The sequence below is a fragment of the Danio rerio genome, chromosome 23 (genome assembly GCF_049306965.1).
Source record: "Danio rerio strain Tuebingen ecotype United States chromosome 23, GRCz12tu, whole genome shotgun sequence".
Taxonomy (NCBI): Eukaryota; Metazoa; Chordata; class Actinopteri; order Cypriniformes; family Danionidae; genus Danio; species Danio rerio.
Window position 1 is genome coordinate 18314913 of NC_133198.1, and position 26666 is coordinate 18341578.

Sequence of the window (26666 nt, forward strand, 5' to 3'; positions counted from 1 at the left end):
TAAGACCCCAACAAGCTAGCCAGGGGTCCACAACTTTCCCTGGACTTGCAGTAGAGGCCCCAGGGTGCCCCCTTGGCCTCCACCCAGGGGCCTCTGACCCCAGCAAGCCACCAGGGGTCCACCTCCCTCCCTGGACTTGACGTAAAGGCCCAAGGGTGCCCACTGGCCATCCACCTAGGGGCCTAAGACCCCAACAAGCTACCCAGGGGTCCACAACTCTCCCTGGACTTGCAGTAGAGGCCCCAGGGTGCCCCCTGGCCCTCCACCTAGTGGCCTAAGACCCCAGCAAGCTACCCAGGGGTCCACCTCTCTCCCTTGACTTGAAGTATAGGCCCCAGGGTGCCCCCTGGCCCTCCACCTAGGGGACTAGGACCCCAGCTAGCTACCCAGGGGTCCACCTCTCTGCCTGGACTTGCAGTAGAGGTCCCAGGGTGCCCCCTTGCCCTCAACCCAGGGGCCTCTGACCCCAGCAAGCTACCCAGGGGTCCACAACTCTCCCTGGACTTGCAGTAGAGGCCCCAGGGTGCCCCCTTGGCCTCCACCCAGGGGCCTCTGACCCCAGCAAGCTACCCAGGGGTCCACCTTTCTCCCTGGACTTGAAGTATAGGCCCCAGGGTGCCCCCTTGGCCTCCACCCAGGGGCCTCTGACCCCAGCAAGCTACCCAGGGGTCCACCTTTCTCCCTGGACTTGAAGTATAGGCCTCAGGGTGCCCCCTGGCCCTCCACCTAGGGGCCTAAGACCCCAGCAAGCTACCCAGGGGTCCACAACTCTCCCTGGACTTGCAGTAGAGGCCCCAGGGTGCCCCCTGGCCCTCCACCTAGGGGCCTCTGACCCCAGCAAGCTACCCAGGGGTCCACAACTCTCCCTGGACTTGCAGTAGAGGCCCCAGGGTGCCCCCTGGCCCTCCACCTAGGGGCCTCTGACCCCAGCAAGCCACCCAGGGGTCCACCTCCCTCCCTGGACTTGCAGTATAGGCCCCAGGGTGCCCCCTGGCCCTCCACCTAGGGACCTAAGACCCCAGCAAGCTACCCAGGGGTCCACCTCACTCCCTTGACTTGAAGTATAGGCCCCAGGGTGCCCCCTGGCCCTCCACCTAGGGGACTAGGACCCCAGCAAGCTACCCAGGGGTCCACCTCTCTGCCTGGACTTGCAGTAGAGGCCCCAGGGTGCCCCCTGGCCTCCACCTAGGGGCCTCTGACCCCAGCAAGCTACCCAGGGGTCCACAACTCTCCTTGGACTTGCAGTAGAGGCCGCAGGGTGCCCCCTTGGCCTCCACCCAGGAGCCTCTGACCCCAGCAAGCTACCCAGGGGTCCACCTGTCTCCCTGGACTTGAAGTATAGGCCCAAGGGTGCCCACTGGCCCTCCACCTAGGGGCCTAAGACCCCAACAAGCTAGCCAGGGGTCCACAACTTTCCCTGGACTTGCAGTAGAGGCCCCAGGGTGCCCCCTTGGCCTCCACCTAGGGGCCTCTGACCCCAGCAAGCTACCCAGGGGTCCACAACTCTCCCTGGACTTGAAGTATAGGCCCAAGGGTGCCCACTGGCCCTCCACCTAGGGGCCTAAGACCCCAACAAGCTAGCCAGGGGTCCACAACTTTCCCTGGACTTGCAGTAGAGGCCCCAGGGTGCCCCCTTGGCCTCCACCCAGGGGCCTCTGACCCCAGCAAGCCACCAGGGGTCCACCTCCCTCCCTGGACTTGACGTAAAGGCCCAAGGGTGCCCACTGGCCATCCACCTAGGGGCCTAAGACCCCAACAAGCTACCCAGGGGTCCACAACTCTCCCTGGACTTGCAGTAGAGGCCCCAGGGTGCCCCCTGGCCCTCCACCTAGTGGCCTAAGACCCCAGCAAGCTACCCAGGGGTCCACCTCTCTCCCTTGACTTGAAGTATAGGCCCCAGGGTGCCCCCTGGCCCTCCACCTAGGGGACTAGGACCCCAGCTAGCTACCCAGGGGTCCACCTCTCTGCCTGGACTTGCAGTAGAGGTCCCAGGGTGCCCCCTTGCCCTCAACCCAGGGGCCTCTGACCCCAGCAAGCTACCCAGGGGTCCACAACTCTCCCTGGACTTGCAGTAGAGGCCCTAGGGTACCTCCTGGCCCTCCACCTAGGGGCCTCTGACCCCAGCAAGCTACCCAGGGGTCCACAACTCTCCCTGGACTTGCAGTAGAGGCCCCAGGGTGCACCCTTTGCCTCCACCCAGGGGCCTCTGACCCAAGCATGCTACCCAGTAGTCCACCTTTCTCCCTGGACTTGAAGTATAGGCCTCAGGGTGCCCACTGGCCCTCCACCTAGGGGCCTAAGACCCCAGCAAGCTACCCAGGGGTCCACAACTCTCCCTGGACTTGCAGTAGAGGCCCCAGGGTGCCCTCTTGTCATCCACCTAGGGGCCTCTGACACCAGCAAGCTACCCAGGGGTCCAAAACTCTCCCTGGACTTGCAGTAGAGGCCCCAGGGTGCCCCCTTGGCCTCCACCCACGGGCCTCTGACCCCAGCAAGCTACCCAGGGGTCCACAACTCTCCCTGGACTTGCAGTAGAGGCCCCAGGGTGCCCCCTTGGCCTCCACCCAGGGGCCTCTGACCCCAGCAAGCTACCCAGGGGTCCACCTTTCTCCCTGGACTTGAAGTAAAGGCCCAAGGGTGCCCACTGGCCATCCACCTAGGGGCCTAAGACCCCAACAAGCTACCCAGGGGTCCACAACTCTCCCTGGACTTGCAGTAGAGGCCCCAGGGTGCCCCCTGGCCCTCCACCTAGGGGCCTCTGACCCCAGCAAGCTTCCCAGGGGTCCACCTCTCTCCCTGGACTTGCAGTATAGGCCCCAGGGTGCCCCCTGGCCCTCCACCTAGGGACCTAAGACCCCAGCAAGCTACCCAGGGGTCCACCTCTCTCCCTTGACTTGAAGTATAGGCCCCAGGGTGCCCACTGGCCCTCCACCTAGGGGACTAGGACCCCAGCAAGCTACCCAGGGGTCCACCTCTCTGCCTGGACTTGCAGTAGAGGCCCCAGGGTGCCCCCTTGGCCTTCACCTAGGGGCATCTGACCCCAGCAAGCTACCCAGGGGTCCACAACTCTCCCTGGACTTGCAGTAGAGGCCCCAGGGTGCCCCATTGGCCTCCACCCAGGGGCCTCTGACCCCAGCAAGCTACCCAGGGGTCCACCTTTCTCCCTGGACTTGAAGTATAGGCCCAAGGGTGCCCACTGGCCCTCCACCTAGGGGCCTAAGACCCCAACAAGCTACCCAGGGGTCCACAACTCTCCCTGGACTTGCAGTAGAGGCCCCAGGGTGCCCCCTGGCCCTCCACCTAGGGGCCTAAGACCCCAGCAAACTACCCAGGGGTCCACCTGTCTCCCTTGACTTGAAGTATAGGCCCCAGGGTGCCCCCTGGCCCTCCACCTAGGGGACTAGGACCCCAGCTAGCTACCCAGGGTCCACCTTTCTGCCTGGACTTGCAGTAGAGGCCCTAGGGTGCCCCCTTGGCCTCCACCCAGGGGCCTCTGACCCCAGCAAGCCACCCAGGGGTCCACCTCCCTCCCTGGACTTGAAGTATAGGCCCCAGGGTGCCCACTGGCCCTCCACCTAGGGGCCTAAGACCCCAGCAAGCTACCCAGGGGTCCACAACTTTCCCTGGACTTGCAGTAGATACCCCAGGGTGCCCCCTGGCTCTGCACCTAGAGGCCTCTGACCCTAGCAAGCTACCCAGGGGTCAGCCTCTCTCTCTCTGGATTTGCAGTAGAGGCCCAAGAAGGCCACCTGGCCCTCCATCTAGGGACCTAGGACCCCAGAAAGCTACCCAGGGGTCCACCTCTCTCCCTGGACTGGCAGTAGAGGCCCCAGGGTGCCCCCTTGCCCTCCAAAAAGGAGTCTTTGACCCCAGCATCCTACCCAGTTGTCCACCTCTCTCCCTGGACTTGGATGATAGGCCCCAGGGTGCCCCCTGGCCCTCCACCTAGTGGCCTTTGACCCCAGCAAGTTACCCTGGGGGTCCTCCTCTTTCCCTGGACTTGCAGTAGAGGCCCTAGGGTGCCCTCTTGGCCTCCAGCTAGGGGCCTCTGACCCCAGCAAGCTACCCAGCGGTCCAAAACTCTCCCTGGACTTGCAGTAGAGGCCCCAGGGTGCCCCCTTGGCCTCCACCCAGGAGCCTCTGACCCCAGCAAGCTACCCAGGGGGTCCACCTCTTTCCCTGGACTTGCAGTAGAGGCCCTAGGGTACCTCCTGGCCCTCCACCTAGGGGCCTTTGACCCCAGCAAGCTACCCATGGGTCCACAACTCTCCCTGGACTTGCAGTACAGGACCCAGGCTGCCCCCTTGGCCTCCACCTAGGGGCCTCTGACCCCAGCAAGCTACCCAGGGGTCCACAACTCTCCCTAGACTTGCAGTAGAGGCACCAGGGTACCCCCTTGGCCTCCACCCAGGGGCCTCTGACCCCAGCAAGCTACCCAGGGGGTCCACCTCTTTCCCTGGACTTGCAGTAGAGGCCCTAGGGTACCTCCTGGCCCTCCACCTAGGGGCCTTTGACCCCAGCAAGCTACCCAGGGGTCCACAACTCTCCCTGGACTTGCAGTAGAGGCCCCAGGGTGCCCCCTTGGCCTCCACCTAGGGGCCTCTGACCCCAGCAAGCTACCCAGGGGTCCACAACTCTCCCTGGACTTGCATTAGAGGCCCCAGGGTGCCCCCTGGCCCTCCACCTAGGGGCCTCTGACCCCAGCAAGCTACCCAGGGGTCCACCTCTCTCCCTGGACTTGCCGTATAGGCCCCAGGGTGCCCCCTGGCCCTCCACGTAGGGACCTAAGACCCCAGCAAACTACCCAGGGGTCCACCTCTCTCCCTTGACTTGAAGTATAGGCCCCAGGGTGCCCCCTGGCCCTCCACCTAGGGGACTAGGACCCCGGCAAGCTACCCAGGGGTCCACCTCTCTGCCTGGACTTGCAGTAGAGGCCCCAGGGTGCCCCCTTGGCCTCCACCTAGGGGCCTCTGACCCCAGCAAGCTACCCAGGGGTCCACAACTCTCCCTGGACTTGCAGTAGAGGCCCCAGGGTGCCCCCTTGGCCTCCACCCAGGGGCCTCTGACCCCAGCAAGCTACCCAGGGGTCCACCTTTCTCCCTGGACTTGAAGTATAGGCCCAAGGGTGCCCGCTGGCCATCCACCTAGGGGCCTAAGACCAAAACAAGCTACCCAGGGGTCCACAACTCTCCCTGGACTTGCAGTAGAGGCCCCAGGGTGCCCCCTGGCCCTCCACCTAGGGACCTAAGACCCCAGCAAGCTACCCAGGGGTCCACCTCTCTCCCTTGACTTGAAGTATAGGCCCCAGGGTGCCCCCTGGCCCTCCACCTAAGGGACTAGGACCCCAGCAAGCTATCCAGGGGTCCACCTCTCTGCCTGGACTTGCAGTAGAGGCCCCAGGGTGCCCCCTTGGCCTCCACCTAGGGTTCTCTGACCCCAGCAAGCTACCCATGGGTCCACAACTCTCCCTGGACTTGCAGTAGAGGCCCCAGGGTGCCCCCTTGGCCTCCACCCAGGGGCCTCTGACCCAAGCAAGCTACCCAGGGGTCCACAACTCTCCCTGGACTTGCAGTAGAGGCCCCAGGGTGCCCCCTTGGCCTCCACCCAGGGGCCTCTGACCCCAGCAAGCTACCCAGGGGTCCACCTTTCTCCCTGGACTTGAAGTAAAGGCCCAAGGGTGCCCACTGGCCATCCACCTAGGGGCCTAAGACCCCAACAAGCTACCCAGGGGTCCACAACTCTCCCTGGGCTTGCAGTAGAGGCCCCAGGGTGCCCCCTGGCCCTCCACCTAGGGGCCTCTGACCCCAGCAAGCTTCCCAGGGGTCCACCTCTCTCCCTGGACTTGCAGTATAGGCCCCAGGGTGCCCCCTGGCCCTCCACCTAGGGACCTAAGACCCCAGCAAGCTACCCAGGGGTCCTCCTCTCTCCCTGGACTTGCAGTAGAGGCCCCAGGGTGCCCCCTTGGCCTCCACCTAGGGGCCTCTGACCCCAGCAAGCTACCCAGGGGTCCACCTCTCTCCCTTGACTTGAAGTATAGGCCCCAGGGTGCCCCCTTTGCCTCCACCCAGGGGCCTCTGACCCCAGCAAGCTACCCAGGGGTCCACCTTTCTCCCTGGACTTGAAGTATAGGCCCAAGGGTGCCCACTGGCCATCCACCTAGGGGCCTAAGACCCCAACAAGCTACCCAGGGGTCCACAACTCTCCCTGGACTTGCAGTAGAGGCCCCAGGGTGCCCCCTGGCCCTCCACCTAGGGGCCTCTGACCCCAGCAAGCTACCCAGGGGTCCACAACTCTCCCTGGACTTGCAGTAGAGGCCCCAGGGTGCCCCCTGGCCCTCCACCTAGGGGCCTCTGACCCCAGCAAGCCACCCAGTGGTCCACCTCCCTCCCTGGACTTGCAGTTTAGGCCCCAGGGTACCCCCTGGCCCTCCACCTAGGGACCTAAGACCCCAGCAAGCTACTCAGGGGTCCACCTCACTCCCTTGACTTGAAGTATAGGCCCCAGGGTGCCCCCTGGCCCTCCACCTAGGGGACTAGGACCCCAGCAAGCTACCCAGGGGTCCACCTCTCTGCCTGGACTTGCAGTAGAGGCCCCAGGGTGCCCCCTGGCCTCCACCTAGGGGCCTCTGACCCCAGCAAGCTACCCAGGGGTCCACAACTCTCCTTGGACTTGCAGTAGAGGCCGCAGGGTGCCCCCTTGGCCTCCACCCAGGAGCCTCTGACCCCAGCAAGCTACCCAGGGGTCCACCTTTCTCCCTGGACTTGAAGTATAGGCCCAAGGGTGCCCACTGGCCCTCCACCTAGGGGCCTAAGACCCCAACAAGCTAGCCAGGGGTCCACAACTTTCCCTGGACTTGCAGTAGAGGCCCCAGGGTGCCCCCTTGGCCTCCACCTAGGGGCCTCTGACCCCAGCAAGCTACCCAGGGGTCCACAACTCTCCCTGGACTTGCAGTAGAGGCCCCAGGGTGCCCCCTGGCCCTCCACCCAGGGGCCTCTGACCCCAGCAAGCTACCCAGGGGTCCACCTTTCTCCCTGGACTTGAGGTATAGGCCCAAGGGTGCCCACTGGCCCTCCACCTAGGGGCCTAAGACCCCAACAAGCTACCCAGGGGTCCACCTGTCTCCCTTGACTTGAAGTATAGGCCCCAGGGTGCCCCCTGGCCCTCCACCTAGGGGCCTCTGACCCCAGCAAGCTACCCAGGGTCCACCTTTCTGCTTGGACTTGCAGTAGAGGCCCTAGGGTACCTCCTGGCCCTCCACCTAGGGGCCTCTGACCCCAGCAAGCTACCCAGGGGTCCACAACTCTCCCTGGACTTGCAGTAGAGGCCCCAGGGTGCACCCTTTGCCTCCACCCAGGGGCCTCTGACCCCAGCAAGCTACCCTGGGGTCCACCTTTCTCCCTGGACTTGAAGTAAAGGCCCAAGGGTGCCCACTGGCCATCCACCTAGGGGCCAAAGACCCCAACAAGCTACCCAGGGGTCCACAACTCTCCCTGGACTTGCAGTAGAGGCCCCAGGGTGCCCCCTGGCCCTCCACCTAGGGGCCTAAGACCCCAGCAAGCTTCCCAGGGGTCCACCTCTCTCCCTGGACTTGCAGTATAGGCCCCAGGGTGCCCCCTGGCCCTCAACCTAGGGACCTAAGACCCCAGCAAGCTACCCAGGGGTCCACCTCTCTCCCTTGACTTGAAGTATAGGCCCCAGGGTGCCCACTGGCCCTCCACCTAGGGGACTAGGACCCCAGCAAGCTACCCAGGGGTCCACCTCTCTGCCTGGACTTGCAGTAGAGGCCCCAGGGTGCCCCCTTGCCCTCCACCCAGGGGCCTCTGACCCCAGCAAGCTACCCAGGGGTCAACCTCTCTCCCTGGACTTGCAGTAGAGGCCCTAGGGTACCTCCTGGCCCTCCACCTAGGGGCCTCTGACCCCAGCAAGCTACCCAGGGGTCCACAACTCTCCCTGGACTTGCAGTAGAGGCCCCAGGGTGCCCCCTTGGCCTCCACCCAGGGGCCTCTGACCCCAGCAAGCTACCCAGGGGTCCACCTTTCTCCCTGGACTTGAAGTATAGGCCTCAGGGTGCCCACTGGCCCTCCACCTAGGGGCCTAAGACCCCAACAAGCTACCCAGGGGTCCACAACTCTCCCTGGACTTGCAGTAGAGGCCCCAGGGTGCCCCCTGGCCCTCCACCTAGGGGCCTACGACCCCAGCAAGCTACCCAGGGGTCCACCTCTCTCCCTGGACTTGCAGTAGAGGCCCTAGGGTGCCCCCTTGCCCTCCACCCAGGGTCCTCTGACCCCAGCAAGCTACCCAGGGGTCAACCTCTCTCCCTGGACTTGCAGTAGAGGCCCCAGGGTGCCCCCTGGCCCTCCACCTAGGGGACTAGGACCCCAGCTAGCTACCCAGGGTCCACCTCTCTGCCTGGACTTGCAGTAGAGGCCCTAGGGTGCCCCCTTGCCCTCCACCCAGGGGCCTCTGACCCCAGCAAGCTACCCAGGGGTCCACAACTCTCCCTGGACTTGCAGTAGAGGCCCCAGGGTGCCCCCTTGGCCTCCACCCAGGGGCCTCTGACCCCAGCAAGCTACCCAGGGGTCCACCTTTCTCCCTGGACTTGAAGTATAGGCCTCAGGGTGCCCACTGGCCCTCCACTTAGGGGCCTAAGACCCCAGCAAGCTACCCAGGGGTCCACAACTCTCCCTGGACTTGCAGTAGAGGCCCCAGGGTGCCCCCTTGGCCTCCACCTAGGGGCTTATGACACCAGCAAGCTACCCAGGGGTCCAAAACTCTCCCTGGACTTGCAGTAGAGGCCCCAGGGTGCCCCCTTGGCCTCCACCCAGGGGCCTCTGACCCCAGCAAGCTACCCACGGGGTCCACCTCTTTCCCTGGACTTGCAGTAGAGGCCCTAGGGTACCTCCTGGCCCACCACCTAGGGGCCTTTGACCCCAGCAAGATACCCAGGGGTCCACAACTCTCCCTGGACTTGCAGTACAGGCCCCAGGGTGCCCCCTTGGCCTCCACCTAGGGGCCTCTGACCCCAGCAAGCTACCCAGGGGACCACAACTCTCCCTGGAGTTGCAGTAGAGGCCCCAGGGTACTACCTTGGCCTCCACCCAGGGGCCTCTGACCCCAGCAAGCTACCCAGGGGTCCACAACTCTCCCTGGACTTGCAGTAGAGGCCCCAGGGTGCCCCCTTGGCCTCCACCTAGGGGCCTCTGACCCCAGCAAGCTACCCAGGGGTCCACCTCTCTCCCTTGACTTGAAGTATAGGCCCCAGGGTGCCCCCTTGGCCTCCACCCAGGGGCCTCTGACCCCAGCAAGCTACCCAGGGGTCCACCTTTCTCCCTGGACTTGAAGTATAGCCCCAAGGGTGCCCACTGGCCATCCACATAGGGGCCTAAGACCCCAACAAGCTACCCAGGGGTCCACAACTCTCCCTGGACTTGCAGTAGAGGCCCCAGGGTGCCCCCTGGCCCTCCACCTAGGGGCCTCTGACCCCAGCAAGCTACCCAGGGGTCAACCTCTCTCCCTGGACTTGCAGTATAGGCCCCTGGGTGCCCCCTGGCCCTCCACCTAGGGACCTAAGACCCCAGCAAGCTACCCAGGGGTCCACCTCTCTCCCTTGACTTGAAGTATAGGCCCCAGGGTGCCCCCTGGCCCTCCACCTAGGGGACTAGGACCCCAGCAAGCTACCCAAGGGTCCACCTCTCTGCCTGGACTTGCAGTAGAGGCCCCAGGGTGTCCCCTTGGCCTCCAACTAGGGGCCTCTGACCCTAGCAAGCTACCCAGGGGTCCACAACTCTCCCTGGACTTGCAGTAGAGGCCCCAGGGTGCCCCCTTGGCCTCCACCCAGGGGCCTCTGACCCCAGCAAGCTACCCAGGGGTCCACCTTTCTCCCTGGACTTGAAGTATAGGCCCAAGGGTGCCCACTGGCCCTCCACCTAGGGACCTAAGACCCCAACAAGCTACCCAGGGGTCCACCTTTCTCCCTGGACTTGCAGTAGAGGCCCCAGGGTGCCCCCTGGCCCTCCACCTAGTGGCCTAAGACCCCAGCAAGCTACCCAGGGGTCCACCTCTCTCCCTTGACTTGAAGTATAGGCCCCAGGGTGCCCCCTGGCCCTCCACCTAGGGGACTAGGACCCCAGCTAGCTACCCAGGGGTCCACCTCTCTGCCTGGACTTGCAGTAGAGGCCCCAGGGTGCCCCCTTGCCCTCAACCCAGGGGCCTCTGACCCCAGCAAGCTACCCAGGGGTCCACAACTCTCCCTGGACTTGCAGTAGAGGCCCCAGGGTGCCCCCTTGGCCTCCACCCAGGGGCCTCTGACCCCAGCAAGCTACCCAGGGGTCCACCTTTCTCCCTGGACTTGAAGTATAGGCCCCAGGGTGCCCCCTTGGCCTCCACCCAGGGGCCTCTGACCCCAGCAAGCTACCCAGGGGTCCACCTTTCTCCCTGGACTTGAAGTATAGGCCTCAGGGTGCCCCCTGGCCCTCCACCTAGGGGCCTAAGACCCCAGCAAGCTACCCAGGGGTCCACAACTCTCCCTGGACTTGCAGTAGAGGCCCCAGGGTGCCCCCTGGCCCTCCACCTAGGGGCCTCTGACCCCAGCAAGCTACCCAGGGGTCCACAACTCTCCCTGGACTTGCAGTAGAGGCCCCAGGGTGCCCCCTGGCCCTCCACCTAGGGGCCTCTGACCCCAGCAAGCCACCCAGGGGTCCACCTCCCTCCCTGGACTTGCAGTATAGGCCCCAGGGTGCCCCCTGGCCCTCCACCTAGGGACCTAAGACCCCAGCAAGCTACCCAGGGGTCCACCTCACTCCCTTGACTTGAAGTATAGGCCCCAGGGTGCCCCCTGGCCCTCCACCTAGGGGACTAGGACCCCAGCAAGCTACCCAGGGGTCCACCTCTCTGCCTGGACTTGCAGTAGAGGCCCCAGGGTGCCCCCTGGCCTCCACCTAGGGGCCTCTGACCCCAGCAAGCTACCCAGGGGTCCACAACTCTCCTTGGACTTGCAGTAGAGGCCGCAGGGTGCCCCCTTGGCCTCCACCCAGGAGCCTCTGACCCCAGCAAGCTACCCAGGGGTCCACCTTTCTCCCTGGACTTGAAGTATAGGCCCAAGGGTGCCCACTGGCCCTCCACCTAGGGGCCTAAGACCCCAACAAGCTAGCCAGGGGTCCACAACTTTCCCTGGACTTGCAGTAGAGGCCCCAGGGTGCCCCCTTGGCCTCCACCTAGGGGCCTCTGACCCCAGCAAGCTACCCAGGGGTCCACAACTCTCCCTGGACTTGAAGTATAGGCCCAAGGGTGCCCACTGGCCCTCCACCTAGGGGCCTAAGACCCCAACAAGCTAGCCAGGGGTCCACAACTTTCCCTGGACTTGCAGTAGAGGCCCCAGGGTGCCCCCTTGGCCTCCACCCAGGGGCCTCTGACCCCAGCAAGCCACCAGGGGTCCACCTCCCTCCCTGGACTTGACGTAAAGGCCCAAGGGTGCCCACTGGCCATCCACCTAGGGGCCTAAGACCCCAACAAGCTACCCAGGGGTCCACAACTCTCCCTGGACTTGCAGTAAAGGCCCCAGGGTGCCCCCTGGCCCTCCACCTAGGGGCCTCTGACCCCAGCAAGCTACCCAGGGGTCCACCTTTCTCCCTGGACTTGAAGTATAGGCCCAAGGGTGCCCACTGGCCCTCCACCTAGGGGCCTAAGACCCCAACAAGCTACCCAGGGGTCCACCTGTCTCCCTTGACTTGAAGTATAGGCCCCAGGGTGCCCCCTGGCCCTCCTAGGGGCCTCTGACCCCAGCAAGCTACCCAGGGTCCACCTTTCTGCCTGGACTTGCAGTAGAGGCCCTAGGGTACCTCCTGGCCCTCCACCTAGGGGCCTCTGACCCCAGCAAGCTACCCAGGGGTCCACAACTCTCCCTGGACTTGCAGTAGAGGCCCCAGGGTGCACCCTTTGCCTCCACCCAGGGGCCTCTGACCCAAGCATGCTACCCAGTAGTCCACCTTTCTCCCTGGACTTGAAGTATAGGCCTCAGGGTGCCCACTGGCCCTCCACCTAGGGGCCTAAGACCCCAGCAAGCTACCCAGGGGTCCACAACTCTCCCTGGACTTGCAGTAGAGGCCCCAGGGTGCCCTCTTGTCATCCACCTAGGGGCCTCTGACACCAGCAAGCTACCCAGGGGTCCAAAACTCTCCCTGGACTTGCAGTAGAGGCCCCAGGGTGCCCCCTTGGCCTCCACCCACGGGCCTCTGACCCCAGCAAGCTACCCAGGGGTCCACAACTCTCCCTGGACTTGCAGTAGAGGCCCCAGGGTGCCCCCTTGGCCTCCACCCAGGGGCCTCTGACCCCAGCAAGCTACCCAGGGGTCCACCTTTCTCCCTGGACTTGAAGTAAAGGCCCAAGGGTGCCCACTGGCCATCCACCTAGGGGCCTAAGACCCCAACAAGCTACCCAGGGGTCCACAACTCTCCCTGGACTTGCAGTAGAGGCCCCAGGGTGCCCCCTGGCCCTCCACCTAGGGGCCTCTGACCCCAGCAAGCTTCCCAGGGGTCCACCTCTCTCCCTGGACTTGCAGTATAGGCCCCAGGGTGCCCCCTGGCCCTCCACCTAGGGACCTAAGACCCCAGCAAGCTACCCAGGGGTCCACCTCTCTCCCTTGACTTGAAGTATAGGCCCCAGGGTGCCCACTGGCCCTCCACCTAGGGGACTAGGACCCCAGCAAGCTACCCAGGGGTCCACCTCTCTGCCTGGACTTGCAGTAGAGGCCCCAGGGTGCCCCCTTGGCCTTCACCTAGGGGCATCTGACCCCAGCAAGCTACCCAGGGGTCCACAACTCTCCCTGGACTTGCAGTAGAGGCCCCAGGGTGCCCCATTGGCCTCCACCCAGGGGCCTCTGACCCCAGCAAGCTACCCAGGGGTCCACCTTTCTCCCTGGACTTGAAGTATAGGCCCAAGGGTGCCCACTGGCCCTCCACCTAGGGGCCTAAGACCCCAACAAGCTACCCAGGGGTCCACAACTCTCCCTGGACTTGCAGTAGAGGCCCCAGGGTGCCCCCTGGCCCTCCACCTAGGGGCCTAAGACCCCAGCAAACTACCCAGGGGTCCACCTGTCTCCCTTGACTTGAAGTATAGGCCCCAGGGTGCCCCCTGGCCCTCCACCTAGGGGACTAGGACCCCAGCTAGCTACCCAGGGTCCACCTTTCTGCCTGGACTTGCAGTAGAGGCCCTAGGGTGCCCCCTTGGCCTCCACCCAGGGGCCTCTGACCCCAGCAAGCCACCCAGGGGTCCACCTCCCTCCCTGGACTTGAAGTATAGGCCCCAGGGTGCCCACTGGCCCTCCACCTAGGGGCCTAAGACCCCAGCAAGCTACCCAGGGGTCCACAACTTTCCCTGGACTTGCAGTAGATACCCCAGGGTGCCCCCTGGCTCTGCACCTAGAGGCCTCTGACCCTAGCAAGCTACCCAGGGGTCCGCCTCTCTCTCTCTGGATTTGCAGTAGAGGCCCAAGAAGGCCACCTGGCCCTCCATCTAGGGACCTTGGACCCCAGAAAGCTACCCAGGGGTCCACCTCTCTCCCTGGACTGGCAGTAGAGGCCCCAGGGTGCCCCCTTGCCCTCCAAAAAGGAGTCTTTGACCCCAGCATCCTACCCAGTTGTCCACCTCTCTCCCTGGACTTGGATGATAGGCCCCAGGGTGCCCCCTGGCCCTCCACCTAGTGGCCTTTGACCCCAGCAAGTTACCCTGGGGGTCCTCCTCTTTCCCTGGACTTGCAGTAGAGGCCCTAGGGTGCCCTCTTGGCCTCCAGCTAGGGGCCTCTGACCCCAGCAAGCTACCCAGCGGTCCAAAACTCTCCCTGGACTTGCAGTAGAGGCCCCAGGGTGCCCCCTTGGCCTCCACCCAGGAGCCTCTGACCCCAGCAAGCTACCCAGGGGGTCCACCTCTTTCCCTGGACTTGCAGTAGAGGCCCTAGGGTACCTCCTGGCCCTCCACCTAGGGGCCTTTGACCCCAGCAAGCTACCCATGGGTCCACAACTCTCCCTGGACTTGCAGTACAGGACCCAGGCTGCCCCCTTGGCCTCCACCTAGGGGCCTCTGACCCCAGCAAGCTACCCAGGGGTCCACAACTCTCCCTAGACTTGCAGTAGAGGCACCAGGGTACCCCCTTGGCCTCCGACCAGGGGCCTCTGACCCCAGCAAGCTACCCAGGGGGTCCACCTCTTTCCCTGGACTTGCAGTAGAGGCCCTAGGGTACCTCCTGGCCCTCCACCTAGGGGCCTTTGACCCCAGCAAGCTACCCAGGGGTCCACAACTCTCCCTGGACTTGCAGTAGAGGCCCCAGGGTGCCCCCTTGGCCTCCACCTAGGGGCCTCTGACCCCAGCAAGCTACCCAGGGGTCCACAACTCTCCCTGGACTTGCATTAGAGGCCCCAGGGTGCCCCCTGGCCCTCCACCTAGGGGCCTCTGACCCCAGCAAGCTACCCAGGGGTCCACCTCTCTCCCTGGATTTGCCGTATAGGCCCCAGGGTGCCCCCTGGCCCTCCACGTAGGGACCTAAGACCCCAGCAAACTACCCAGGGGTCCACCTCTCTCCCTTGACTTGAAGTATAGGCCCCAGGGTGCCCCCTGGCCCTCCACCTAGGGGACTAGGACCCCGGCAAGCTACCCAGGGGTCCACCTCTCTGCCTGGACTTGCAGTAGAGGCCCCAGGGTGCCCCCTTGGCCTCCACCTAGGGGCCTCTGACCCCAGCAAGCTACCCAGGGGTCCACAACTCTCCCTGGACTTGCAGTAGAGGCCAAAGGGTGCCCCCTTGGCCTCCACCCAGGGGCCTCTGACCCCAGCAAGCTACCCAGGGGTCCACCTTTCTCCCTGGACTTGAAGTATAGGCCCAAGGGTGCCCGCTGGCCATCCACCTAGGGGCCTAAGACCAAAACAAGCTACCCAGGGGTCCACAACTCTCCCTGGACTTGCAGTAGAGGCCCCAGGGTGCCCCCTGGCCCTCCACCTAGGGACCTAAGACCCCAGCAAGCTACCCAGGGGTCCACCTCTCTCCCTTGACTTGAAGTATAGGCCCCAGGGTGCCCCCTGGCCCTCCACCTAAGGGACTAGGACCCCAGCAAGCTATCCAGGGGTCCACCTCTCTGCCTGGACTTGCAGTAGAGGCCCCAGGGTGCCCCCTTGGCCTCCACCTAGGGTTCTCTGACCCCAGCAAGCTACCCATGGGTCCACAACTCTCCCTGGACTTGCAGTAGAGGCCCCAGGGTGCCCCCTTGGCCTCCACCCAGGGGCCTCTGACCCAAGCAAGCTACCCAGGGGTCCACAACTCTCCCTGGACTTGCAGTAGAGGCCCCAGGGTGCCCCCTTGGCCTCCACCCAGGGGCCTCTGACCCCAGCAAGCTACCCAGGGGTCCACCTTTCTCCCTGGACTTGAAGTAAAGGCCCAAGGGTGCCCACTGGCCATCCACCTAGGGGCCTAAGACCCCAACAAGCTACCCAGGGGTCCACAACTCTCCCTGGGCTTGCAGTAGAGGCCCCAGGGTGCCCCCTGGCCCTCCACCTAGGGGCCTCTGACCCCAGCAAGCTTCCCAGGGGTCCACCTCTCTCCCTGGACTTGCAGTATAGGCCCCAGGGTGCCCCCTGGCCCTCCACCTAGGGACCTAAGACCCCAGCAAGCTACCCAGGGGTCCACCTCTCTCCCTGGACTTGCAGTAGAGGCCCCAGGGTGCCCCCTTGGCCTCCACCTAGGGGCCTTTGACCCCAGCAAGCTACCCAGGGGTCCACCTCTCTCCCTTGACTTGAAGTATAGGCCCCAGGGTGCCCCCTTGGCCTCCACCCAGGGGCCTCTGACCCCAGCAAGCTACCCAGGGGTCCACCTTTCTCCCTTGACTTAAAGTATAGGCCAAAGGGTGCCCACTGGCCATCCACCTAGGGGCCTAAGACCCCAACAAGCTACCCAGGGGTCCACAACTCTCCCTGGACTTGCAGTAGAGGCCCCAGGGTGCCCCCTGGCCCTCCACCTAGGGGCCTCTGACCCCAGCAAGCTACCCAGGGGTCCACAACTCTCCCTGGACTTGCAGTAGAGGCCCCAGGGTGCCCCCTGGCCCTCCACCTAGGGGCCTCTGACCCCAGCAAGCCACCCAGTGGTCCACCTCCCTCCCTGGACTTGCAGTTTAGGCCCCAGGGTGCCCCCTGGCCCTCCACCTAGGGACCTAAGACCCCAGCAAGCTACTCAGGGGTCCACCTCACTCCCTTGACTTGAAGTATAGGCCCCAGGGTGCCCCCTGGCCCTCCACCTAGGGGACTAGGACCCCAGCAAGCTACCCAGGGGTCCACCTCTCTGCCTGGACTTGCAGTAGAGGCCCCAGGGTGCCCCCTGGCCTCCACCTAGGGGCCTCTGACCCCAGCAAGCTACCCAGGGGTCCACAACTCTCCTTGGACTTGCAGTAGAGGCCGCAGGGTGCCCCCTTGGCCTCCACCCAGGAGCCTCTGACCCCAGCAAGCTACCCAGGGGTCCACCTTTCTCCCTGGACTTGAAGTATAGGCCCAAGCGTGCCCACTGGCCCTCCACCTAGGGGCCTAAGACCCCAACAAGCTAGCCAGGGGTCCACAACTTTCCCTGGACTTGCAGTAGAGGCCCCAGGGTGCCCCCTTGGCCTCCACCTAGGGGCCTCTGACCCCAGCAAGCTACCCAGGGGTCCACAACTCTCCCTGGACTTGCAGTAGAGGCGCCAGGGTGCCCCCTGGCCCTCCACCCAGGGGCCTCTGACCCCAGCAAGCTACCCAGGGGTCCACCTTTCTCCCTGGACTTGAGGTATAGGCCCAAGGGTGCCCACTGGCCCTCCACCTAGGGGCCTAAGACCCCAACAAGCTACCCAGGGGTCCACCTGTCTCCCTTGACTTGAAGTATAGGCCCCAGGGTGCCCCCTGGCCCTCCACCTAGGGGCCTCTGACCCCAGCAAGCTACCCAGGGTCCACCTTTCTGCTTGGACTTGCAGTAGAGGCCCTAGGGTACCTCCTGGCCCTCCACCTAGGGGCCTCTGACCCCAGCAAGCTACCCAGGGGTCCACAACTCTCCCTGGACTTGCAGTAGAGGCCCCAGGGTGCACCCTTTGCCTCCACCCAGGGGCCTCTGACCCAAGCAAGCTACACAGGGGTCCACCTTTCTCCCTGGACTTGAAGTATAGGCCTCAGGGTGCCCACTGGCCCTCCACCTAGGGGCCTAAGACCCCAGCAAGCTACCCAGGGGTCCACAACTCTCCCTGGACTTGCAGTAGAGGCCCCAGGGTGCCCTCTTGTCATCCACCTAGGGGCCTCTGACACCAGCAAGCTACCCAGGGGTCCAAAACTCTCCCTGGACTTGCAGTAGAGGCCCCAGGGTGCCCCCTTGGCCTCCACCCACGGGCCTCTGACCCCAGCAAGCTACCCAGGGGTCCACAACTCTCCCTGGACTTGCAGTAGAGGCCCCAGGGTGCCCCCTTGGCCTCCACCCAGGGGCCTCTGACCCCAGCAAGCTACCCAGGGGTCCACCTTTCTCCCTGGACTTGAAGTAAAGGCCCAAGGGTGCCCACTGGCCATCCACCTAGGGGCCAAAGACCCCAACAAGCTACCCAGGGGTCCACAACTCTCCCTGGACTTGCAGTAGAGGCCCCAGGGTGCCCCCTGGCCCTCCACCTAGGGGCCTAAGACCCCAGCAAGCTTCCCAGGGGTCCACCTCTCTCCCTGGACTTGCAGTATAGGCCCCAGGGTGCCCCCTGGCCCTCAACCTAGGGACCTAAGACCCCAGCAAGCTACCCAGGGGTCCACCTCTCTCCCTTGACTTGAAGTATAGGCCCCAGGGTGCCCACTGGCCCTCCACCTAGGGGACTAGGACCCCAGCAAGCTACCCAGGGGTCCACCTCTCTGCCTGGACTTGCAGTAGAGGCCCCAGGGTGCCCCCTTGGCCTTCACCTAGGGGCCTCTGACCCCAGCAAGCTACCCAGGGGTCCACAACTCTCCCTGGACTTGCAGTAGAGGCCCCAGGGTGCCCCATTGGCCTCCACCCAGGGGCCTCTGACCCCAGCAAGCTACCCAGGGGTCCACCTTTCTCCCTGGACTTGAAGTATAGGCCCAAGGGTGCCCACTGGCCCTCCACCTAGGGGCCTAAGACCCCAACAAGCTACCCAGGGGTCCACAACTCTCCCTGGACTTGCAGTAGAGGCCCCAGGGTGCCCCCTGGCCCTCCACCTAGGGGCCTAAGACCCCAGCAAGCTACCCAGGGGTCCACCTGTCTCCCTTGACTTGAAGTATAGGCCCCAGGGTGCCCCCTGGCCCTCCACCTAGGGGACTAGGACCCCAGCTAGCTACCCAGGGTCCACCTTTCTGCCTGGACTTGCAGTAGAGGCCCTAGGGTGCCCCCTTGGCCTCCACCCAGGGGCCTCTGACCCCAGCAAGCCACCCAGGGGTCCACCTCCCTCCCTGGACTTGAAGTATAGGCCCCAGGGTGCCCACTGGCCCTCCACCTAGGGGCCTAAGACCCCAGCAAGCTACCCAGGCGTCCACAACTTTCCCTGGACTTGCAGTAGATACCCCAGGGTGCCCCCTGGCTCTGCACCTAGAGGCCTCTGACCCTAGCAAGCTACCCAGGGGTCCGCCTCTCTCTCTCTGGATTTGCAGTAGAGGCCCAAGAAGGCCACCTGGCCCTCCATCTAGGGACCTAGGACCCCAGAAAGCTACCCAGGGGTCCACCTCTCTCCCTGGACTGGCAGTAGAGGCCCCAGGGTGCCCCCTTGCCCTCCAAAAAGGAGTCTTTGACCCCAGCATCCTACCCAGTTGTCCACCTCTCTCCCTGGACTTGGATGATAGGCCCCAGGGTGCCCCCTGGCCCTCCACCTAGTGGCCTTTGACCCCAGCAAGTTACCCTGGGGGTCCTCCTCTTTCCCTGGACTTGCAGTAGAGGCCCTAGGGTGCCCTCTTGGCCTCCAGCTAGGGGCCTCTGACCCCAGCAAGCTACCCAGCGGTCCAAAACTCTCCCTGGACTTGCAGTAGAGGCCCCAGGGTGCCCCCTTGGCCTCCACCCAGGAGCCTCTGACCCCAGCAAGCTACCCAGGGGGTCCACCTCTTTCCCTGGACTTGCAGTAGAGGCCCTAGGGTACCTCCTGGCCCTCCACCTAGGGGCCTTTGACCCCAGCAAGCTACCCAGGGGTCCACAACTCTCCCTGGACTTGCAGTACAGGACCCAGGCTGCCCCCTTGGCCTCCACCTAGGGGCCTCTGACCCCAGCAAGCTACCCAGGGGTCCACAACTCTCCCTAGACTTGCAGTAGAGGCACCAGGGTACCCCCTTGGCCTCCACCCAGGGGCCTCTGACCCCAGCAAGCTACCCAGGGGGTCCACCTCTTTCCCTGGACTTGCAGTAGAGGCCCTAGGGTACCTCCTGGCCCTCCACGTAGGGACCTAAGACCCCAGCAAACTACCCAGGGGTCCACCTCTCTCCCTTGACTTGAAGTATAGGCCCCAGGGTGCCCCCTGGCCCTCCACCTAGGGGACTAGGACCCCAGCTAGCTACCCAGGCTCCACCTTTCTGCCTGGACTTGCAGTAGAGGTACCAGGGTACCCCCTTGGCCTCCACCCAGGGGCCTCTGACCCCAGCAAGCTACCCAGGGGGTCCACCTCTTTCCCTGGACTTGCAGTAGAGGCCCTAGGGTACCTCCTGGCCCTCCACCTAGGGGCCTTTGACCCCAGCAAGCTACCCAGGGGTCCACAACTCTCCCTGGACTTGCAGTAGAGGCCCCAGGGTGCCCCCTTGGCCTCCACCTAGGGGCCTCTGACCCCAGCAAGCTACCCAGGGGTCCACCTTTCTCCCTGGACTTGAAGTATAGGCCCAAGGGTGCCCACTGGCCCTCCACCTAGGGGCCTAAGACCCCAACAAGCTACCCAGGGGTCCACAACTCTCCCTGGACTTGCAGTAGAGGCCCCAGGGTGCCCCCTGGCCCTCCACCTAGGGGCCTAAGACCCCAGCAAGCTACCCAGGGGTCCACCTGTCTCCCTTGACTTGAAGTATAGGCCCCAGGGTGCCCCCTGGCCCTCCACCTAGGGGACTAGGACCCCAGCTAGCTACCCAGGGTCCACCTTTCTGCCTGGACTTGCAGTAGAGGCCCTAGGGTGCCCCCTTGGCCTCCACCCAGGGGCCTCTGACCCCAGCAAGCTACCCAGGGGGTCCACCTCTTTCCCTGGACTTGCAGTAGAGGCCCTAGGGTACCTCCTGGCCCTCCACGTAGGGACCTAAGACCCCAGCAAACTACCCAGGGGTCCACCTCTCTCCCTTGACTTGAAGTATAGGCCCCAGGGTGCCCCCTGGCCCTCCACCTAGGGGACTAGGACCCCGGCAAGCTACCCAGGGGTCCACCTCTCTGCCTGGACTTGCAGTAGAGGCCCCAGGGTGCCCCCTTGGCCTCCACCTAGGGGCCTCTGACCCCAGCAAGCTACCCAGGGGTCCACCTCTCTCCCTTGACTTGAAGTATAGGCCCCAGGGTGCCCCCTGGCCCTCCACCTAGGGGACTAGGACCCCAGCTAGCTACCCAGGGTCCACCTTTCTGCCTGGACTTGCAGTAGAGGCACCAGGGTACCCCCTTGGCCTCCACCCAGGGGCCTCTGACCCCAGCAAGCTACCCAGGGGGTCCACCTCTTTCCCTGGACTTGCAGTAGAGGCCCTAGGGTACCTCCTGGCCCTCCACCTAGGGGCCTTTGACCCCAGCAAGCTACCCAGGGGTCCACAACTCTCCCTGGACTTGCAGTAGAGGCCCCAGGGTGCCCCCTTGGCCTCCACCTAGGGGCCTCTGACCCCAGCAAGCTACCCAGGGGTCCACAACTCTCCCTGGACTTGCATTAGAGGCCCCAGGGTGCCCCCTGGCCCTCCACCTAGGGGCCTCTGACCCCAGCAAGCTACCCAGGGGTCCACCTCTCTCCCTGGACTTGCCGTATAGGCCCCAGGGTGCCCCCTGGCCCTCCACGTAGGGACCTAAGACCCCAGCAAACTACCCAGGGGTCCACCTCTCTCCCTTGACTTGAAGTATAGGCCCCAGGGTGCCCCCTGGCCCTCCACCTAGGGGACTAGGACCCCGGCAAGCTACCCAGGGGTCCACCTCTCTGCCTGGACTTGCAGTAGAGGCACCAGGGTACCCCCTTGGCCTCCACCCAGGGGCCTCTGACCCCAGCAAGCTACCCAGGGGGTCCACCTCTTTCCCTGGACTTGCAGTAGAGGCCCTAGGGTACCTCCTGGCCCTCCACCTAGGGGCCTTTGACCCCAGCAAGCTACCCAGGGGTCCACAACTCTCCCTGGACTTGCAGTAGAGGCCCCAGGGTGCCCCCTTGGCCTCCACCTAGGGGCCTCTGACCCCAGCAAGCTACCCAGGGGTCCACAACTCTCCCTGGACTTGCAGTAGAGGCCCCAGGGTGCCCCCTGGCCCTCCACCTAGGGACCTAAGACCCCAGCAAGCTACCCAGGGGTCCACCTCTCTCCCTTGGCTTGAAGTATAGGCCCCAGGGTGCCCCCTGGCCCTCCACCTAAGGGACTAGGACCCCAGCAAGCTATCCAGGGGTCCACCTCTCTGCCTGGACTTGCAGTAGAGGCCCCAGGGTGCCCCCTTGGCCTCCACCTAGGGTTCTCTGACCCCAGCAAGCTACCCAGGCGTCCACAACTCTCCCTGGACTTGCAGTAGAGGCCCCAGGGTGCCCCCTTGGCCTCCACCCAGGGGCCTCTGACCCCAGCAAGCTACCCAGGGGTCCACCTCTCTGCCTGGACTTGCAGTACAGGCCCCAGGGTTCCCCTTTGGCCTCCACCTAGGGGCCTCTGACCCCAGCAAGCTACCCAGGGGTCCACAACTTTCCTGGACTTGCAGTAGAGGCCCCAGGGTGCCCCCTTGGCCTCCACCCAGGGCCCTCTGACCCCAGCAAGCTACCCAGGGGTCCACCTTTCTCCCTGGACTTGAAGTATAGGCCCAAGGGTGCCCACTGGCCCTCCACCTAGGGGCCTAAGACCCCAACAAGCTACCCAGGGGTCCACAACTCTCCCTGGACTTGCAGTAGAGGCCCCAGGGTGCCCCCTGGCCCTCCACCTAGGGGCCTAAGAATCCAGCAAGCTACCCAGGGGTCCACATCTCTCCCTGGACTTGCAGTATAGGCCCCAGGGTGCCCCCTGGCCCTCCACCTAGGGGACTAGGACCCCAGCTAGCTACCCAGGGGTCCACCTTTCTGCCAGGACTTGAAGTAGAGGCCCCAGGGTGCCCCCTGGCCCTCCACCTAGGGGCCTAAGACCCCAGCAAGCTACCCAGGGGTCCACCTCTCTCCCTGGACTTGCAGTAGAGGCCCTAGGGTACCTCCTGGCCCTCCACCTAGGGGCCTCTGACCCCAGCAAGCTACCCAGGGGTCCACAACTCTCCCTGGACTTGCAGTAGAGGCCCCAGGGTTTCCCCTTGGCCTCCACCCAGGGGCCTCTGACCCCAGCAAGCTACCCAGGGGTCCACCTTTCTCCCTGGACTTGAAGTATAGGCCTCAGGGTGCCCCCTGGCCCTCCACCTAGGGGCCTACGACCCCAGCAAGCTACCCAGGGGTCCACCTCTCTCCCTGGACATGCAGTAGACGCCCCAGGGTGCCCCCTGGCCCTCCAACTAGTGGTTTTTGACCCCAGGAAGCTATCCAGGGGTCCACCTTGCTCCCTGGACTTGCAGTAGAGGCCCAAGAAGGCCACCTGGCCCTCCATCTAGGGGCCTAGGACCCCAGAAAGCTACCCAGGGGTCCACCTCTCTCCTTGGACTTGCAGTAGAGGCCCCAGGGTGCCCCCTTGCCCTCCAAAAAGGAGTCTTTGACCCCAGCAACCTACCCAGTGGTCCACCTCTTTCCCTGGACTTGGAGGATAGGCCCCAGGGTGCCCCCTGGCCCTCCACCTAGGGGCCTCTGACCCCAGCAAGCTACCCAGGGGTCCAAAACCCTCCCTGGACTTGCAGTAGAGGCCCCAGGGTGCCCCCTTTGCCTCCACCCAGGGGCCTCTGACCCCAGCAAGCTACCCAGGGGTCCACAACTCTCCCTGGACTTGCAATACAGGCCCCAGGGTGCCCCCTTGGCCTCCACCTAGGGGCCTCTGACCCCAGAAAGCTACCCAGGGGACCACAACTCTCCCTGGACTTGCAGTAGAGGCCTTAGGGTACCCCCTTGGCCTCCACCCAGGGGCCTCTGACCCCAGCAAGCTACCCAGGGGGTCCACCTCTTTCCCTGGACTTGAAGTATATGCCCTAGGGTGCCCACTGGCCATCCACCTAGGGGCCTAAGACCCCAACAAGCTACCCAGGGGTCCACAACTCTCTCTGGACTTGCAGTAGAGGCCCCAGGGTGCCCCCTTGGCCCCCACCTAGGGGACTAGGACCCCAGCTAGCAACCCAGGGTCCACCTCTCTGCCTGGACTTGCAGTAGAGGCCCCAGGGTGCCCCCTTGGCCTCCACCCAGGGGCCTCTGACCCCAGCAAGCTACCCAGGGGTCCACCTTTCTCCCTGGACTTGAAGTATAGGCCTCAGGGTGCCCACTGGCCCTCCACCTAGGGGCCTAAGACCCCAGCAAGCTACCCATGGGTCCACAACTCTCCCTGGACTTGCAGTAGAGGCCCCAGGGTGCCCCCTTGGCCTCCACCTAGGGGCCTCTGACACCAGCAAGCTACCCAGGGGTCCAAAACTCTCCCTGGACTTGCAGTAGAGGCCCCAGGGTGCCCCCTTGGCCTCCACCCAGGGGCCTCTGACCCCAGCAAGCTACCCACGGGGTCCACCTCTTTCCCTGGACTTGCAGTAGAGGCCCTAGGGTACCTCCTGGCCCTCCACCTAGGGGCCTTTGAACCCAGCAAGCTACCCAGGGGTCCACAACTCTCCCTGGACTTGCAGTACAGGCCCCAGGGTGCCCCCTTGGCCTCCACCTAGGGACCTAAGACCGCAGCAAGCTACCCAGGGTTCCACCTCTCTCCCTTGAATTGAAGTATAGGCCCCAGGGTGCCCCCTGGCCCTCCACCTAGGGGACTAGGACCCCAGCAAGCTACCCAAGGGTCCACCTCTCTGCCTGGACTTGCAGTAGAGGCCCCAGGGTGCCCCCTTGGCCTCCACCTAGGGGCCTCTGACCCCAGCAAGCTACCCAGGGGTCCACAACTCTCCCTGGACTTGCAGTAGAGGCCCCAGGGTGCCCCCTTGGCCTCCACCCAGGGGCCTCTGACCCCAGCAAGCTACCCAGGGGTCCACCTTTCTCCCTGGACTTGCAGTAGAGGCCCTAGGGTACCTCCTGGCCCTCCACCTAGGGGCCTCTGACCCCAGCAAGCTACCCAGGGGTCCACAACTCTCCCTGGACTTGCAGTAGAGACCCCAGGGTGCCCCCTGGCCCTCCACCTAGTGGCCTAAGACCCCAGCAAGCTACCCAGGGGTCCACCTCTCTCCCTTGACTTGAAGTATAGGCCCCGAGGTGCCCCCTGGCTTTCAACCTAGGGGACTAGCACCCCAGCTAGCTACCCAGGGGTCCACCTCTCTGCCTGGACTTGCAGTAGAGGCCCCAGGGTGCCCCCTTGGCCTCCACCTAGGGGCCTCTGACCCCAGCAAGCTACCCAGGGGACCACAACTCTCCCTGGACTTGCAGTAGAGGCCCCAGGGTACCCCCTTGGCCTCCACCCAGGGGCCTCTGACCCCAGCAAGCTACCCAGGGGGTCCACCTCTTTCCCTGGACTTGAAGTATATGCCCAAGGGTGCCCACTGGCCATCCACCTAGGGGCCTAAGACCCCAACAAGCTACCCAGGGGTCCACAACTCTCCCTGGACTTGCAGTAGAGGCCCCAGGGTGCCCCCTTGGCCTCCACCCAGGGGCCTCTGACCCCAGCAAGCTACCCAGGGGTCCACCTTTCTCCCTGGTCTTGCAGTATAGGCCCCAGGGAGCCCCCTGGCCCTCCACCTAGGGACCTAAGACCCCAGCAAGCTACCCAGGGGTCCACCTCTCTCCCTTGACTTGGAGTATAGGCCCCAGGGTGCCCCCTGGCCCTCCACCTAGGGGACTAGGACCCCAGCAAGCTAACCAGGGGTCCACCTCTCTGCCTGGACTTGCAGTAGAGGCCCCAGGGTGCCCCCTTGGCCTCCACCTAGGGGCCTCTGACCCCAGCAAGCTACCCAGGGGTCCACAACTCTCCCTTGACTTGAAGTATAGGCCCCAGGGTGCCCCCTGGCCCTCCACCTAGGGGCCTAAGACCCCAGCAAGCTACCCAGGGGTCCAGCTCTCTCCCTGGACTTGCAGTGTAGGCCCCAGGGTGCCCCCTGGCCCTCCACCTAGGGGACTAGGACCCCAGCTAGCTACCCAGGGGTCCACCTCTCTGCCTGGACTTGCAGTAGAGGCCCCAGGGTGCCCCCTGGCTCTCCACCTAGGGGCCTAAGATCCCAGCAAGCTACCCAGGGGTCCACCTCTCTCCCTGGACTTGCAGTATAGGCCCCAGGGTGCCCCCTGGCCGTCCACCTAGGGGACTAGGACCCCAGCTAGCTACCCAGGGGTCCACCTCTCTCCCTGGACTTGCAGTATAGGCCCCAGGGTGCCCCCTGGCCCTCCACCTAGGGGACTAGGACCCCAGCAAGCTACCCAGGGGTCCACCTCTCTGCCTGGACTTGCAGTAGAGGCCCCAGGGTGCCCCCTGGCCTCAACCTAGGGGCCTCTGACCCCAGCAAGCTAACCAGGGGTCCACAACTCTCCTTGGACTTGCAGTAGAGGCCGCAGGGTGCCCCCTTGGCCTCCACCCAGGGGCCTCTGACCCCAGCAAGCTACCCAGGGGTCCACCTTTCTCCCTGGACTTGAAGTATAGGCCCAAGGGTGCCCACTGGCCCTCCACCTAGGGGCCTAAGACCCCAACAAGCTAGCCAGGGGTCCACAACTTTCCCTGGACTTGCAGTAGAGGCCCCAGGGTGCCCCCTTGGCCTCCACCCAGGGGCCTCTGACCCCAGCAAGCTACCCAGGGGTCCACAACTCTCCCTGGACTTGCAGTAGAGGCCCCAGGGTGCCCCCTTGGCCTCCACCCAGGGGACTCTGACCCCAGCAAGCTACCCAGGGGTCCACCTTTCTCCCTGGACTTGAAGTAAAGGCCCAAGGGTGCCCACTGGCCATCCACCTAGGGGCCTAAGACCCCAACAAGCTACCCAGGGGTCCACAACTCTCCCTGGGCTTGCAGTAGAGGCCCCAGGGTGCCCCCTGGCCCTCCACCTAGGGGCCTCTGACCCCAGCAAGCTTCCCAGGGGTCCACCTCTCTCCCTGGACTTGCAGTATAGGCCCCAGGGTGCCCCCTGGCCCTCCACCTAGGGACCTAAGACCCCAGCAAGCTACCCAGGGGTCCACCTCTCTCCCTGGACTTGCAGTAGAGGCCCCAGGGTGCCCCCTTGGCCTCCACCTAGGGGCCTCTGACCCCAGCAAGCTACCCAGGGGTCCACCTCTCTCCCTTGACTTGAAGTATAGGCCCCAGGGTGCCCCCTTGGCCTCCACCCAGGGGCCTCTGACCCCAGCAAGCTACCCAGGGGTCCACAACTCTCCCTGGACTTGCAGTAGAGGCCCCAGGAGGCCCCCTGGCCCTCCACCTAGGGGCCTCTGACCCCAGCAAGCCACCCAGGGGTCCACCTCCCTCCCTGGACTTGCAGTATAGGCCCCAGGGTGCCCCCTGGCCC